Genomic DNA, 14,123 nt, shown 5'->3' on the forward strand with positions numbered 1-14,123 from the left:
AAAAAAAAATAAGTCCCAGAGAAAGGTTGTTTTCTTTTTCTTTTTTTTTTTTTTTCCTTTTTTGAAAACAAAGCCAGATCGATCCTGACTTCAGAGAGCACCCCGTGTCGCTGGGGAGACAGGTACTAATACAAATAATTACACTAATTAACTGCAAAATTGCAACTGCGAGAACACTGTAAAAGGAGAGAGATCCGGAGGCATGAGCGTTTACAGCAGGCAGTTTTACCCCAGTCATGTGCAGTCACGGACTAACACCCAAAGCAAGAGTTGGGGGGTGGGGAGGCAAGGTTCCAGGTTCTCACAGCCCCGTGGCAGGTAAGGCAGGGCAGGGACCAAACCATACATGCCACACGGGGGCCTGCCTGCAGGAGATGCCCACACCAGTCTTCTCCTCTCAGAGCAATAGGAGGTGTTTCTGAAAGACCCCCGTGACTGCAGAGAACGGGCTGGCAGGTGGGAAGGCATGTGGAGTCCACCGGAGCGGTGGTGGCGACTGTCGCCTCCAGGATGAACATCGCTGATAATTTTTTCTGTTCCCTGACACTTTAATTTTCTACAGCAACCATGTATGAACTCATTGATAACCAGACCAGGGGACAGGGCTGGCGGGGGTGAAGCAGGCTCAGACTGTCACACCCCCTTTCCAGACCTGCTAGTGGTTAGGGTCAAGGGATGGCTGATGGGGGTGGTTGCTGCTTTGCTCACAAGTACCCTGGGTCTAAACTGAGGCTGACTCCACCTTAGGGAAGCATGGGGGGCAGGGGAGGTCAGGTCTTCATGCTCCACTCCCAAAGTCAGCCCAGCGCCTTCCATCACACAGCATCCAGCTGCCCACGGCTCCCCTTCTGGTCCTGGATCCTACTCCTTGGAATGTCCCTTTAGCCCTGAGACCTAGGACCTGAAGCCCTGGCCTAGGAGTGGACCATTACTCACCCACAGTGACTCTTGGCACCGAACACTGAACATACCATTTGTCTGGAGGGTCAGAGGCCCAACCACAAAGGGAGGGGACCCTTTCCTGTGCCAAGTTCTGTCATAGTGGGTTTTCATTCAGTAACTCCTTTAAAATAGACCATTTAAAGGAAATAGGTTCCATTATTATCCTCATTTTACAGTTAAATGATTTGTTCAGGAAAAAAACTTGGGTTCACATCTTGGCTCTCCTGCTTATGAGTAACAAGCCCTTTGGGTGGTCACTCCATCTCTCTGAGCCTCGTTTTTTTCACCCTACCGGCAAGGTAGGGCTGGTGGGAATGAACAAGATTCTGGGACTAGATAGTACTATTTATTCCCTTTTGAGGCACCAAGGGGCTCAGTACAGAAAATCCACTCCAAACTACACATCGCTTAAATATTTACTAAAAGCTTGTATATCCTGACAGTAAATCATGGGACCTGAATTTTCCAGGACTATCCCAACGTCAAATCCTCTGTCCTAACTTTCCACAGAAAGCATCAAAAGGTTTCAAAAATTCCACTCTCTCAGTATCCAAACAACACCTCCCAGGCCTCCTCTTACATGAAGAAGCAGCACAGACATTCTTTTTCAGACTACAGATCCTAGTCTTCCGTTCAGAAAATATAGCCGGTGGAGTCCTGCTGGCCCCCCGATGGAAACGGAGTCGTGGCAGCCAGTACTCCATCCCAGCTCAGACTCGGCTGGGCTGTTTCCCGGCACACTGGTATAAACCGCAGCCAGGAGAAGCCATACCATGATCAGAGCACCCCCACCCCCACCCCAGAGGGACTGGTCAGATGAGCTCTGCCCCCACCCACCCAGCAAGCTGCCGGTACCCAGGTAGGAAGCACAGCCGGAGGGTTGTTCCAAGGTTTAAATGAATGAGTTAATATTTAGAAAACATTCAGAACAGCACCTGGCAGCCAGTAAGTGCCATAACAGTGTTTCATAATGAAAACCAAAGGCATCCTGGGCGGAAAGTGCTCATGCCTCAAAGAACCCACAGGCATCACTTCTGGGAGAATAAGGAGAATGGGCCCTTACCCCTGGGTTGAGTGAGGCTGGGGCCCCTTCCAGACACAGGGTGGGGGTTGGCACCCTGACTATGGGAGGTAGGGCCTGCATTTGCCAAGGTCAGGATGCAGGACCTGGGGAAGTCATCACTTCTGAAATACACAAGGTCTCTGTGTCTCGGGGCCTTAGCACCTGATGTTCTGCTCACCCCCTCCCCCCCCACTATCTTTTTCTACCTTCAAGGCTGAATTCAAATGCCAACTACTCCTTATGGTGTTCCTTGATTTCCATCAGAATGAATGGCCGCCTCCACTGGCCTCTCCGGCATCTGGCTTTATCTCCTTTTAAAGTAATTGTGAGACACACAACTAGACAGAGCACGTGTGCGCAGGCCTGTCATTGTCTTCCCAATTCTACCACTTGTCCTTCCAAGATAAGGGTCTGACTTTCCTCTCGGTAACCCTAGGGCCTGACGCACAACTCAACAGGTGTCTGAATTTGCTGTGAAATCTGTGCTGTCCGCTGGCCTTTACCCCGGAGGCAGCAAGTAGCTTCAGGTGGACACACAACCAGAAGCTATGTAGATGCAAGATCTCTAGGTCTTGGAGCCCATGACTAGACTGATCTAGTCATGCTTTTAGCCAGGGGCCTACCAAAGCATTCCCTTTCATCCCTCTTCAGGTGGATGAAAGGAGACACCTGTGAGACCCGAGCAGCGTCGACACTGACCAGATCCTGGCCTGCCTCTAAGAGAGCCGGTAAGAAGAGCCCAAGCTTGGGAAACATCAGCAGGCTGCCCTGCCTCCACCAGCGCAAGTCAAGGCCAGGGCAAGTGCCGACTGCCTTAGGCATTCCAGCCCCTGCAACAGACCTGGGAACAGATGAAGAGGGACTGGCCCCGCTTTCCAGGAACCACTGCTGTCTGGCATAAGGAAGCTGAGCACTGGGATTACAGTCACACGCACAGGTTCCCTTCCATAGCACAGGTTCCCTTCCATCGTACCACGAACCCTGAGGGCTCAGCAGGGAGGTAGGGGGCCAGGCCTTCCCGGTCCCTCAAATCCCCAAAGCTGGTGGGTTCCGTGCATCCTGGAAAACACAATTCCTTCTGTGCCTGGACCCAAGGTTCAGAAGGTCACAGTTGGTCCCTCTTGCTCCTGGCCCCAGGCTGCCTTTGCTAAACTTAGTTTTCTCAACTGCAAAAGTGGGAGAGAACAGCACTAAAACTGAACAATGTACGTGAACCTTCCCAATTCACGGTCAACAGTCAAGGAAGTTAGTCCCAATCCCCGGAGGCCAGTTACCAGCTGGGAAGCCCAACCTCTTTCAGGGATAAGATTTGCCTCTGACCAAGTTCCTGCCACTTGACTGAGGTTGAAAGCTACCAGAATTCTTCTCTATGAAAAAATGTGAGAGAAGACTTTTAAAACAGGAATGGTGAAGCCGTGAGTTTTCCTGAATTTGACTGTGTTAAGTTGGGTTCTTTCTCCTGCTCCCAGATGTCCCCGAGGACCTGCCCTCTCCTTGCAGGGAATTTCTTCCAAGTACCCTGAGTTTGCTGGGGTCCACTGGCCTACTCAGCATCCCCACCCAGGACTGCATCTAATATACAGAAGCAGCTCAATAAATGCTTGCTTGAACGGAATGCCACTCAGAAAAATGCCTTCAGTAACTTGACCTTTTACATTCCTCAGCTAATGCCTAATTTACATATAAGAGTCCGTTTTAGGAGATGGCAAATCACCAGAGACAATTCAGGATCAATACAGAGTATTAGGCATGTTTTATTCTACTCTAATTCTCTGCAAATTGGTATTCCATTAAGTGTATGTGGGATTTATGGGAGCTCACTATAAACTAGAATATTTAACTAGAACAGCCTACTCTCTGTCAGATAATAGCTTACCGTTGTTAATTTTCAACTAGTCAATCTCAGGAAGGTTTCCAGCTTCCAGTCTCCTTTACATGTTGATTTAATCGCCAGGAAAGTCATCTATTTGCAAGTCTCCATACAATAAAGAGCCGCTTGATGCAGAAGAAAAAGACCTGCCCATAGAAGCAGAAGACCTGAGTTATATCCCACCTAGGCCAATACCCTGTGATGGCTGTTTAAGACCTCAATTGCCTCATCTGTAAAATGGGAATAACACCTGGCCTCATGGGGCAGTTGTACAAATTGAGGTGATGCATGTGGATGCACCCTGTACAGTTCTATGAAGCTATAAAAGGCGAGTTAAACAAACATAAGATAAAATTCTCGAACAACTCAGGTAGGCCAACGACAGCAGGGTGGTTCTAAAGGGGGAGAGGAGATATTTTGCCCTCCTCCAGGAGACACTTGGCCACGGCTGGAGACATTTTTGGTTGGCACCATTGAGGGAGAAGGATTGCTACTGGAATCTACCGGCTAAGACCAGGGATGCTGCTAAACATGTTGCAATGCATTGGACAGGCCCCACAAAAAAGAAAAAAAAAATGATCCAACCCCAAATGTTAACAGTGCTGAGGTTAAGAAACCTCGATCTAAATAATAGGGAAAGTTGGGTAGGAGAGCTTTTTAGAACAGAAATCCTCCTAACCAGGCTGTTCTTCCTCGCCTCGCATCATCTCTTTAAACATTCGCAAGATGGATCATCTTGCAAAACAGCTCTTTTGTAAGTAAAGCTGAACTGCCAACTTCTGGAGTTTCTGAATGTATAAAACTGCTTTTAACTAAGATGCTCTCCGACTACAATTCGGCTAAATTGTTTTTCCGAAGCCCTTGACTTCTGCAGTTCTCCAGGGCACCAGACAGGGTCTGTCACTCTGCCACCAGGCCCTGAAGATGCTTTCGTCATTCTAATTTCCTGGTCAAATGGGAGCCACGAGGGTCTCTAAACGAATTAAATTCACATCACGCCAACTGCTCCCTTGCTTTGTGCTGGGCACGGTGCCAAACACCTCCACATAATTTATCCCACTTAATCCACCCAACCACCGAGTGAGGTGGGCATTATTACCGGCTGTTAGCAGGGGAGGAAATGGAAGATCAGAGAGGTTAAACAAGTCGCCCAAGGTCACCAGCTGGCCTGGGGGAGCCCAACTTGAACGGAGGTCTCCAGTTTCCGAGTCACAAGCTCTTTCCACCGGCTCGGAAACCCCAGGTGTCAAGTTGTCTCAACTTCCCATGAATTTTTAAGGCACCCGCAACTTCTCAGTAAGTTCAGGTCGCTGAAAATGGGAATTTCTTGGGGTGGGGGTGGGGGGAGGGGAGGATGGGGGGCTGGCCCATCTCCCGTGCACTCCCCCACTGCAGCTGTCTCACCGCAGGTACCTGATAAATCATTCCCTTTCGCCCGCGGAACGGGGAGGATTTATCGGCGCTGGAGTTCGTGCCAGGCCCAGGAAATGCCATCTTTGAAAGCCGAGAGGCGGATTCGCCCCGGGAGCCGGGAAGGTCTGGCCGCCGCGCCCGGCTGGCTCCCCGCGGGGCCGCGCGCCCCCCGGCGCCGGGGGCTGGGGCTGGGGCTGGGGCTGGGGCGGCGGCGGCGGCGGCGGGGGCCCTCCCGGGTCGCCTTCCCCGTCCGCCCCTGCCCGGGTCGGAGCGCACGCCCACGCCCCGCCGCCGCCGCCGCGTCCCGCCCGGGACCGAGCCCCACCCCGCCCCGCGGGCTCCCTCCCGCCGCCGCCGCCGCCGCCTCCGCCCCGCCAGGTGAGCGCGGCCCGGGCCCCCCGCCCCGACGTGGCCCCGGGACCCCGGGGCGCGGCGCCCCCCGCCCGCCCGCCCGCCCGCCTGCCGCGCTCGCGGGGCCGGGTGGGGGCGGGGCGGCTCGGAGCGCGCCCCAGCCCCGGGGAGCCGCGCGCCCTGCCCGGGGCCGCCGGGGTCGCGCCCGCCCGTACCTGCAGCATCCGGGGGCGCGGGGCGCCCAGGTAGGTCGCGCGAGCGGGCGGCGCGGAAGCTCGCTCGCGCCGCGACCTGGCCGCCGTCTGAGCATGCCCAGTGCCGCCCGCGGGCGGCTCCCGCCGGCCGGGCTGGCCGCGACGGGCCCGCGCGCGGGGCGGGGGGCGGGGAGCGGGGGGCAGGGGGCGGGCGCCCGCGCCGCCCCGCGGGGCGCCCCTGCTCCGCCCCGGCCTGGCGCGCCCCGACGCGCCGCCCCGCGCCCCCGGGCCCCGGCGCAGGCCCGCGGCGTCCGCTCCCTGACCATTTCCCGGGGACCTACTGTGCGCCGGGCCCGCCGTGGGTCTGTGCTTAGGGCGGTCGCGCAGACGGCGCTCAGCGCATCTGACAGGAGGACTCGCAGTCGGGCTCCTCCCGCTCCTCCAGCAAGCTCACCAGCTTGAACCTTCTTTCCAGAATTTCTCGGTACCTGCCACCCCCCTCCCCTCTCCCCGCCCCAGTCTGGGCGCTGCTGCCCTCTGACAGCTCCTCTGACCCCGGCCTTCCTGCAGCCCCACGGGCACCTTTCGGTCCCCCAGACTCTCAGGACATTTGCACATGCCTGTCCCCCTCCCGCTGTGTGGGACTTCTTTGCCCGGCCTTTACGCGGCTGGCACCTTCTCCTCGTACCTGTGTCCTCCTTATCCGAGAGGCCTGGCCCGAGCACCTTTGCTAAATCAACACCCTGTTCCTGGACACTCTCCATGCCCTCATTTCATTTCCTTCACGTTGATCATCATCCACGGAGCCATTCATCGAAGAATTATTGATCACCTTACTCCCGCTTCTTCACGCCGGTAAACAAAGAGGCAAAGATCCTGTCCCCAGATGGAGTTTGGGGGAAAGACAGGCAGGCACCAATCAACGGGTAAACCCGCAAGCTGTGCGGGGATATTAGAGGGTGGGGGGAGTCCCCAAAAGGGAAAAAGAACAGGGTAAGGAGGTGATGGTCTAGGGGACACGGTTCTCAAAGAGGCGGTCTCATCAGCCTGTGGGAGTGACCTTGAGAAGGTGACGTTGCAGCCCCGCTCAGGGGACACCTGGTGCGGACACTAAGGGGCGACACCTTAGGGCTTTGGCAAGGAGGACCGAGTAGGAGGTGAGGTCGGCGAGGTGACGGTCCCTCTCCTGCGCTGACTTCTGTGTCTTCACTTAGGGACCCGCTGCAGCTGCGCGGCCCTGCCGGTCTTACCTGCGGTGTCCCAGCTCCCGTCCGGCGGCACGTGGCACACAGTAAGCGCTCAAACATTGTTTGTGGAGTGAATGAGTGAATGGGGGGATGGCCTGGGGTCTGGGGCCGCGCGGTCCCGACCGGGGTGCCCGCGGTCCTGGGGGCCGGTCTGCCCCGGGGCCACTCGGTGGCCGCCGGCAGCCCCTGGCACCTCCTTGGGTCCTGGTCCCGGGAGCGCCACCGCAGCGGGCGCGTCGGGGGGAATTCCGACCCGGGCGCGGAGTCCCAGGAACAGGACCCGCCCCGGCCCTGCCCCGGCCCTGCCCCGCCCTCCGGTGGCTCGCAAACCCTGGAGCCGCCGCGCCCGCCCCGCCCGTGGAGCCGGACGGGGGTTCACTGGGCATGCTCGGAGCCCGGGGAGGCGAGGAGGGGTCTCCCCGGGGCGCCCCCGCAGAGCCCAGCCCGCACCTCCTTGGTTGTCGATGCCTCCCGGAGGGCCTGGGGGCGCCCCCCCCTCCCCAAAGCGCAATAGGAAACCTGGGAATTCAGAGTCTCCAAAAGGCATTATTCCCTGCCCTCTGCGCTGTGTGATCTGGGCCAAGCCCCTTATCCCCTCTGTGCTTCCAATAACTCGAATACCTATCACTTGGATCTGGGCGGAATGTGGGGGCTGAACGGGATAAAAAAAAAAAAAGTGAACGTGTTTAATCCAACTTTAAAGATCCATGTCCTGGAACACCTGAGTGGCTCAGCGGTTGGGCACCTGCCTTAGGCCCAGGGCCTGATCCTGAAGTGCTGGGATCGAGTCCCACGTCGGGCTCCCTGCGTGGAGCCTGCTTCTCCCTCTGCTTGTGTCTCTCATGAATAAATAAATAAATAAAATCTTAAAAAATAAATTTTAAAAAAGATCCATGGGGCAGCCCTGGTGGCTCAGCAATTTAGTGCCGCCTGCGGATTGGAGTGTCATCCTGGAGACCAGGGATGGAGTCCCACATCAGGCTCCCTGCATGGAGCCTGCTTCTCCCTCTGCCTGTGTCTCTGCCTCTTTCTCTCTGTGTCTCTATGAATAAATAAATAAAATATGTTTTATAAATAAATAAATAAATAAATAAATAAATAAATAAAATTTTAAAAAGATCCATGTCCTGAGCGCGCCTACCTCAGTGTGTCATCTGCTACTAGCTTGCCAAGTGCTTGCAAGGAAACGTTAAGTTCACCGACAGGTGGATTCTTGGAGTTGTCTCAGTTTGCCTTCCCTGACGGCTGAGGCAGTAACTACCTTTTCTTTCCCCACGTTCAACAGTCATGAGCTTAAACAGTGTTCTTATATTCAAGCGAAAACATATCTGCACACGTAAGGGAAAGAGACCTAGATCTTTGTAAAATTGCGCGTTTCGATCACCATAAACAGAAGCAGGAACAAAAGGAAAGAATATTCCGCGAACTGGAAACTAATGAACGTCCGAAATCAGCAGAATGGTTAGGTTATGGTATATTCGTTGAAATACTAACTAGTTTAGACTAAGCTAGTAGACCATACTGCAGCAGGGGGAAACTTAAAGTACAATGTTCAGAGGGAGGGAAAAGCTGAAAACACAAATACACTGCATAAAGATTATGTCTGCACATTCACCCAGACTGGAAGGAAAATGTCAATAATTTAATGGGATGGGGGAAGGAGTGTGGTTGGTTTCTTTGAGTTTATTGCTAAAAAAACACGAAAAACACAAGTTTATTATTGTCACAGTGTTGTGTTTGCAGTAATAAACAGCAAAAGACCAAATTACAAATTTGTGAAGTTTTGGGAAAGTCTAATCATAATAAAACAATAGTTACTATTATCAGGCTCAAGTACGCTTGACATTTTACACATAATGTGTCTTTAATCCTCATAGTCACTCTCCAGGATGGGTGTTTCTAGCTCAGTTTTATAGAAGAGGAAACAATCTAGGAGCCATTCACAACTAGTAAGAGACAAGGTTAGGACTGAACACAGTTGGTCTGACCTCAAAGCCAGGGTGTTAGGGTTTACAACACTGCCTGCCTGTGTAGTAGCTTACAATGTGTTGATCAGAAGAGAAACCACATATCCTTCATTTTGTGTCTTTTTGCCTTATTTTTTCTACCTTTGATGTGCTTGTAGGCTGCAGATTGCCTTTAAATGTTCTGGCTTCCTGTTACTATTTTATTGTTGGAGCCAAAATGTTAAAGTCCATCCTTTTCAGCTGTTGCACCTAGAGTGACATGACGTTATTTTATCAGCAATGACAGTTGATCTTATATCATAAGCTCCCAAACTTTATGGAAATGAAGCTTTTGGATGGACACATAATTTTCTTAGTGTGTGTAGTTGAACCCAGCCATATTGAGAGCAAATAGAGGCCTTGTCGGGACTAAGGCCATCCCAAGTCCCAGATCATGAGGCCAGTCCAGACATAGATTATTTTTCCCTGGGTAATCATTTGGGAGTCAAAATCACAGCATAATGGAACTACCTGGCCCACGGACTCCTCAGAACTTTACTGTGATGAAAAGATACAGGGCTGATAGTCCTGACGATGTTTGCCAAGAGAAAGCCAGAGCCCTAAGAGCAGCCCTCCTCCTACTGCTGATAAACAAAAACAAAACAAAACACCCCAGCTCTCTCTTTTAGTAATGCTGGTTGACTGTTCCTGGCCCAGAAATCCCTAAACAACAAGAAACACAGAAAGCCAATGGGTCATTTCATTGGAAAAGAAGGTGTGCCACGAAGCCAGTAGGCATCACTCGTAATGGGCCAGGTTCGTACAAGAGGAATGCAAGATGTGCAACTGGACACGGTTACTAGCATATTCCCAGAAGCTGCCGTTTGGACAGAAAATCTGGTGCCAAGCACTGCACACAGGCAATTGGCTGGGGGCATTTATAGGAAGGATTTCCTGGAAGAATCACTGAGGATTGTCATTCACATCAAACTCAGGAAGTCTGGGCACCACATAGACAGTTTCAATGATTTACAGGGCAGGGCTCCCAGCTGAGATGCTAATGCTCATCAATTATTTGTGTTGTTAATGCAAGCTCATGAAGGGCCTAAGCATCGCCAAATACATGGGCAAGTGGTGCTGTTAATGACAAGCGAAAAGAATACAATGTAAAATTATATAAATAGTATGGCCTCCGGGCTGAATTACCAAGTCAAACCACATAAAACGGCCATTTTGTAGGTCAATAACGGTTGAACATTGGCAACTTCCTATATTTCAACTTAATCCATGCACATAGAAAAAAGACTGGAAAGAACTGCACCAAAATACTAATGGTGACTCTATCTGAGCGTTGCATTTACAAGCAGAGAAACAAGGTATGGAAGGGAGCTTTTATAGGAGAACCTCAGGTCTTTGGGCATCTATTTCTTTGCTATGTCCCTAAATCTTATTTTACGGTAAGTTTCTTTCATTATCAGGAAAAGCGAAACAAGCTTTAAAAGCTGGCAAGCCAAACAAAATGGCGGAGAGAGGGGAAACAGCTACTGTGGAATTGTACAGACACCTGAGAGGTTCCTTTCACGGAGAGGGCAGGCCACCCTGCCCTGACCGGCACTGGCAGTTGACAGAATGTCTGCTCCAGGCCCAGGAGGGAGGGAGAGGAAGGAGTGGTCGGTCAGTGGCCTAGTCAGGAGCCTGTGGAGGGGTGTTCGTCTGACTCGGGACCCAGTTCATCCCCTCAGCCTGTGTTCTTGGGACTCTGGGACTTTGTGGATGTCCCTTTGAGAAACACAAATTGTTAGCCTAAAGTGGGATCCATTGAAAAGTGTCTTTCCATTGCAAATTACCACCACCAAAGGAGTCTTGTCCATTGTCCTTTGATGAACGAACTTGGCTTGGGTACAAGAGCAGCGTTGTGGATTCATTCATCACATTTTTAAAAAAAATTTATTCATGAGAGACAGAGGAGGCTGAGACACAGGCAGAGGGAGAAGCAGGCTCCATGCCCGGAGCCCAGTGTGGGACTTGATCCTGGGTCTCCAGGATCACACCCTGGGCTGAAGGCGGCGCTAAACCACTGGACCATTGGGGCTGCCCCATTCATCACATGTTTATGAAGCACCTACTGTGTGTCGGGCACTGCTCTAAGTGCTTGGGAGACATAAGCGAACAAAAGAAACAACAATTTCTGCTCTCATGCTCTACAAGCAAGCCAGACAATGAACAACAAGCATGATAAACCGGTGAATTGTGTTGTATGTTAAGAGACCGAGGGTAAGGCTCATAGAAAGGGTACTCGACGTGAGGTGATTGGGGAGTTGCAATTTTATTTTATTTTATTTTATTTAAGGTTTTCTTTATTTACTCATGAGAGACAGAGAGAGAGGCAGAGACACAGGCAGAGGGAGAAGCAGGCTCCCTGCAAGGAGCCCAATGCAGGGCTCGATGTAGCAGGCCTCTGTTATAAGAGAGTCAGCCATATGATCCCGAGTATGCATACATTTTTAATATTATCATGTAAATGCAAAAATAATGTAACCAGTTATCTCAGAGGGATCTTGGGCCTTCAAGAACACTTGAGTGAACGCTTAGGGATACACACACCTGAGTTGGAAAAATAATTTCCTGGTACACACACTGTGGATGTACCAGAGGACTGGAAGGACCATTATAGGTCCACGGGGACTGCCCGGGTGGCTCAGTGGTGGGATGCCTGGGTGGCTTAGTGGTTGAGCATCTGCCTTTGGCTCGGGTCGTGATCCCAAGGTCCTGGGAATTGAGTCTTGTATCGGGCTTGCCATGGGGAGCCTGCTTCTCCCTCTGTCTCTATGTCTCTCTCTGTGTCTCTTATGAATAAATATTTTAAAAATCTTTTAAAATAGTAGGCCCATGGACCACCATATAGATTTGCTGCTACACAAGAAATGGAAAGGTAAGTCTAGGGATTTCGGAAACCTGCTCTGGAAATGGCAGCAGAAGGTTGTAGCTTTAGAGACAAAGAGAAATGATGACAAATGTGGGGAATGAGAGTTGGTATCCTGAACTGTGGCTGTTGGTGGTTAAGCAGTGGGTGGTGTCATCTTACAAAAGCTGGGGAGAATGGGTTTGTCAAGTCTCCCAACCACACCTTTAAGGTTCAAATGTCCAACAATAGAAGGAGAGAGAAAAAAATACCCAGGGAATATAGAATAGTCATACAGAGGTCATGGCTTCGAAAAATCAGCAACCTTAAGGGAAAGATTCAAGGAATACCCTAATAGAAGATTCTAAGGAGTAGAGTCTGGGAAATACTGAAGGCAGCATTTTTTAAACTTTGATCCAGAACCACACATCATGATCACCTTGAGAGATGGAGTCCTTGTGTAAAAGCAGACTTCTGGCCTCAGCTCAGAGCTTCTGATTCTGCTTGTGGACTCCAAGAACCTGCATTTTATAATTAACTATAAAGGGGTGCCTGGGTGGCTCAGTCGTTTAAGTGTCTGCCTTCAGCTCGGGTCATGATCCCAGGGTCCTGGGATGGAGCCCTCTCCCTGCTGAGTGGGGAATCTGCTTTTCCCTCTCCCTTTGCCCTTCCTCCCACTCGTGTGTGCACACACGTGTGTGCTCTCTCTTTCTCAAATAAACAAATAAAATCTTTAAAAAAAAAGAAATCTTTTGTACACTGAAGTTTTATAATCTCTGTCCTGTAGCCTCCACACTAAGAACCTAGTCTGATAAACTAAGAGGATGGGAAATTTTACCAAAAGATGACCGTGGTCCTGTAGAAATCACTGATGCTTACTTAGATGGATGGGGCAAAGGACCACAGGCTCAGCTTCTTAACCATTTAAAGGGGTAGAAAGAGAGGGGACAGGAGGTAGAAAGAGGGCATCTCCTGCAGGCAAATAGGGACCCCTAGTAGAGAGCTGGCAGGCTTTCTGCCTTCTACTCTTGACCTTGGATCTCTGACTCCATCCACCTGACCATGCTTTCCTGGGGCCAGGAGGAAGCGAACCATGTGACTAGAGAGGAGGTGGTAATGGTGATAGTCACAGTGGTGGTGATGTTTGCTGAGAGGAGTAGACACTAAAATAAACACATTGGAGTGTGTAGAGTACACACAAAACTGAAACTGAGAAGGTCATTACCTCCTGAAGAGGAATTGGACAAGTGGGGGCAGGGGAGGGATGAGTGTTTACCTTTTGCCATAAACCCTTTTGTTCCTTCTGAATTATGTACCATGTGATGTGTAACCTGTTTAAAAGTACATTCTCTGTGGGAAAAAAAAATATATCATGATGCATGCATGATGGTTTTTAAAAAATTGTTTTTTTTACATTTTGAGTCCCTCTAAATTTTACTGGCCAAATACAAAGCCCAGGTTACTTGACAAATCAAGGCCGTAACTATGAATAACAGCAGGGCGTAGCACGGTGTAGCTTGCTCGAAAGAGCCATAGGTCACGGGCTCTTACTCCTACTGGCAATTCATGTGGCTGAGGGATGGAACAGAAAGAGCGCTTTGGAGGAGGATAAAGGAATAAGAAAAATCACTTCAGTGATCCCGAGGTCAAGAATGATACTTTCCTGACACAGCTGGTAAGAAAACGGCCGGGAAGTAAGACAGAGTAGCTACCCACGCCTTGCCTGGAAGTCACAGGCATGGAAAGACGATCATCTGAAATCTGTTCTTGCTTGGCTGACCATTCTATCCTCGGGGACACTAGAAACCTGATCTGACCCCCAAAGAAAACTGTGCTTCCAATCCCTGGTGACATTTCAAGAACAGGGGGCACTGATCAGCCTGCCCAGTGCTCTGGTGACCTTCTAGTGTTGCGTGGATGACACACCACAGGATTTCCTCAACTGCGCCCCGGCGTCCTGCTAGGATGTTGCTCTCATTTTTTCCATGGTACACACAGTCACTGCATTGAAGTCCAAACAGATAGTCCAGCGATGCCTCCATAAACACGAGTCACATGGGAAGTTTAAGGAATCCGTGTTCGGCCAGGGACATCAGAGTTCCTAAGGCAAGCCATCCTCACATACAGCGTCCCGGTTAATGAGAGTCATATGATTTTCTGCCAACACACCCGGGCAGTGATCAGGGACAGACTTC

The 14,123-nt window shown here is 51.1% G+C and overlaps 1 protein-coding gene and 1 long non-coding RNA gene across 6 annotated transcripts in view; one reads left to right on the forward strand and one right to left on the reverse strand.

Moving 5' to 3' along the window:
* Positions 1–14,123, reverse strand: part of PTPN3 (protein tyrosine phosphatase non-receptor type 3) — a 142,939-nt gene that overhangs the window by 100,988 nt on the left and 27,828 nt on the right. The window contains exons 1-2 of one of the 4 annotated variants that reach the window (XM_077912851.1): positions 5,855–5,977; positions 3,882–4,021 (exon numbers count right to left, since the gene is read on the reverse strand). The exons of 1 other annotated variant lie outside the window; for it this stretch is intronic. The gene's annotated coding sequence lies outside the window, so the exon portion shown is untranslated. Of the gene's footprint in view, positions 1–3,881; positions 4,022–5,854; positions 5,978–7,083; positions 7,295–14,123 lie in introns of those variants that run through there. 2 more of the 4 variants (XM_077912852.1, XM_077912853.1) reach the window with 2 other exon arrangements.
* On the forward strand, positions 6,111–7,958 carry LOC144322637 (uncharacterized). 2 transcript variants are annotated; one of them, XR_013388294.1, is made up of 4 exons: positions 6,111–6,317; positions 6,404–6,688; positions 7,048–7,124; positions 7,784–7,958. It is a non-coding gene; the product is annotated as an uncharacterized LOC144322637 (long non-coding RNA). The 2 variants fall into 2 exon arrangements; XR_013388293.1 differs by having other exon boundaries at positions 6,111–6,688.

This window comes from Canis aureus, chromosome 10 (assembly GCF_053574225.1).
Source record: "Canis aureus isolate CA01 chromosome 10, VMU_Caureus_v.1.0, whole genome shotgun sequence".
NCBI classification, from domain to species: Eukaryota; Metazoa; Chordata; class Mammalia; order Carnivora; family Canidae; genus Canis; species Canis aureus.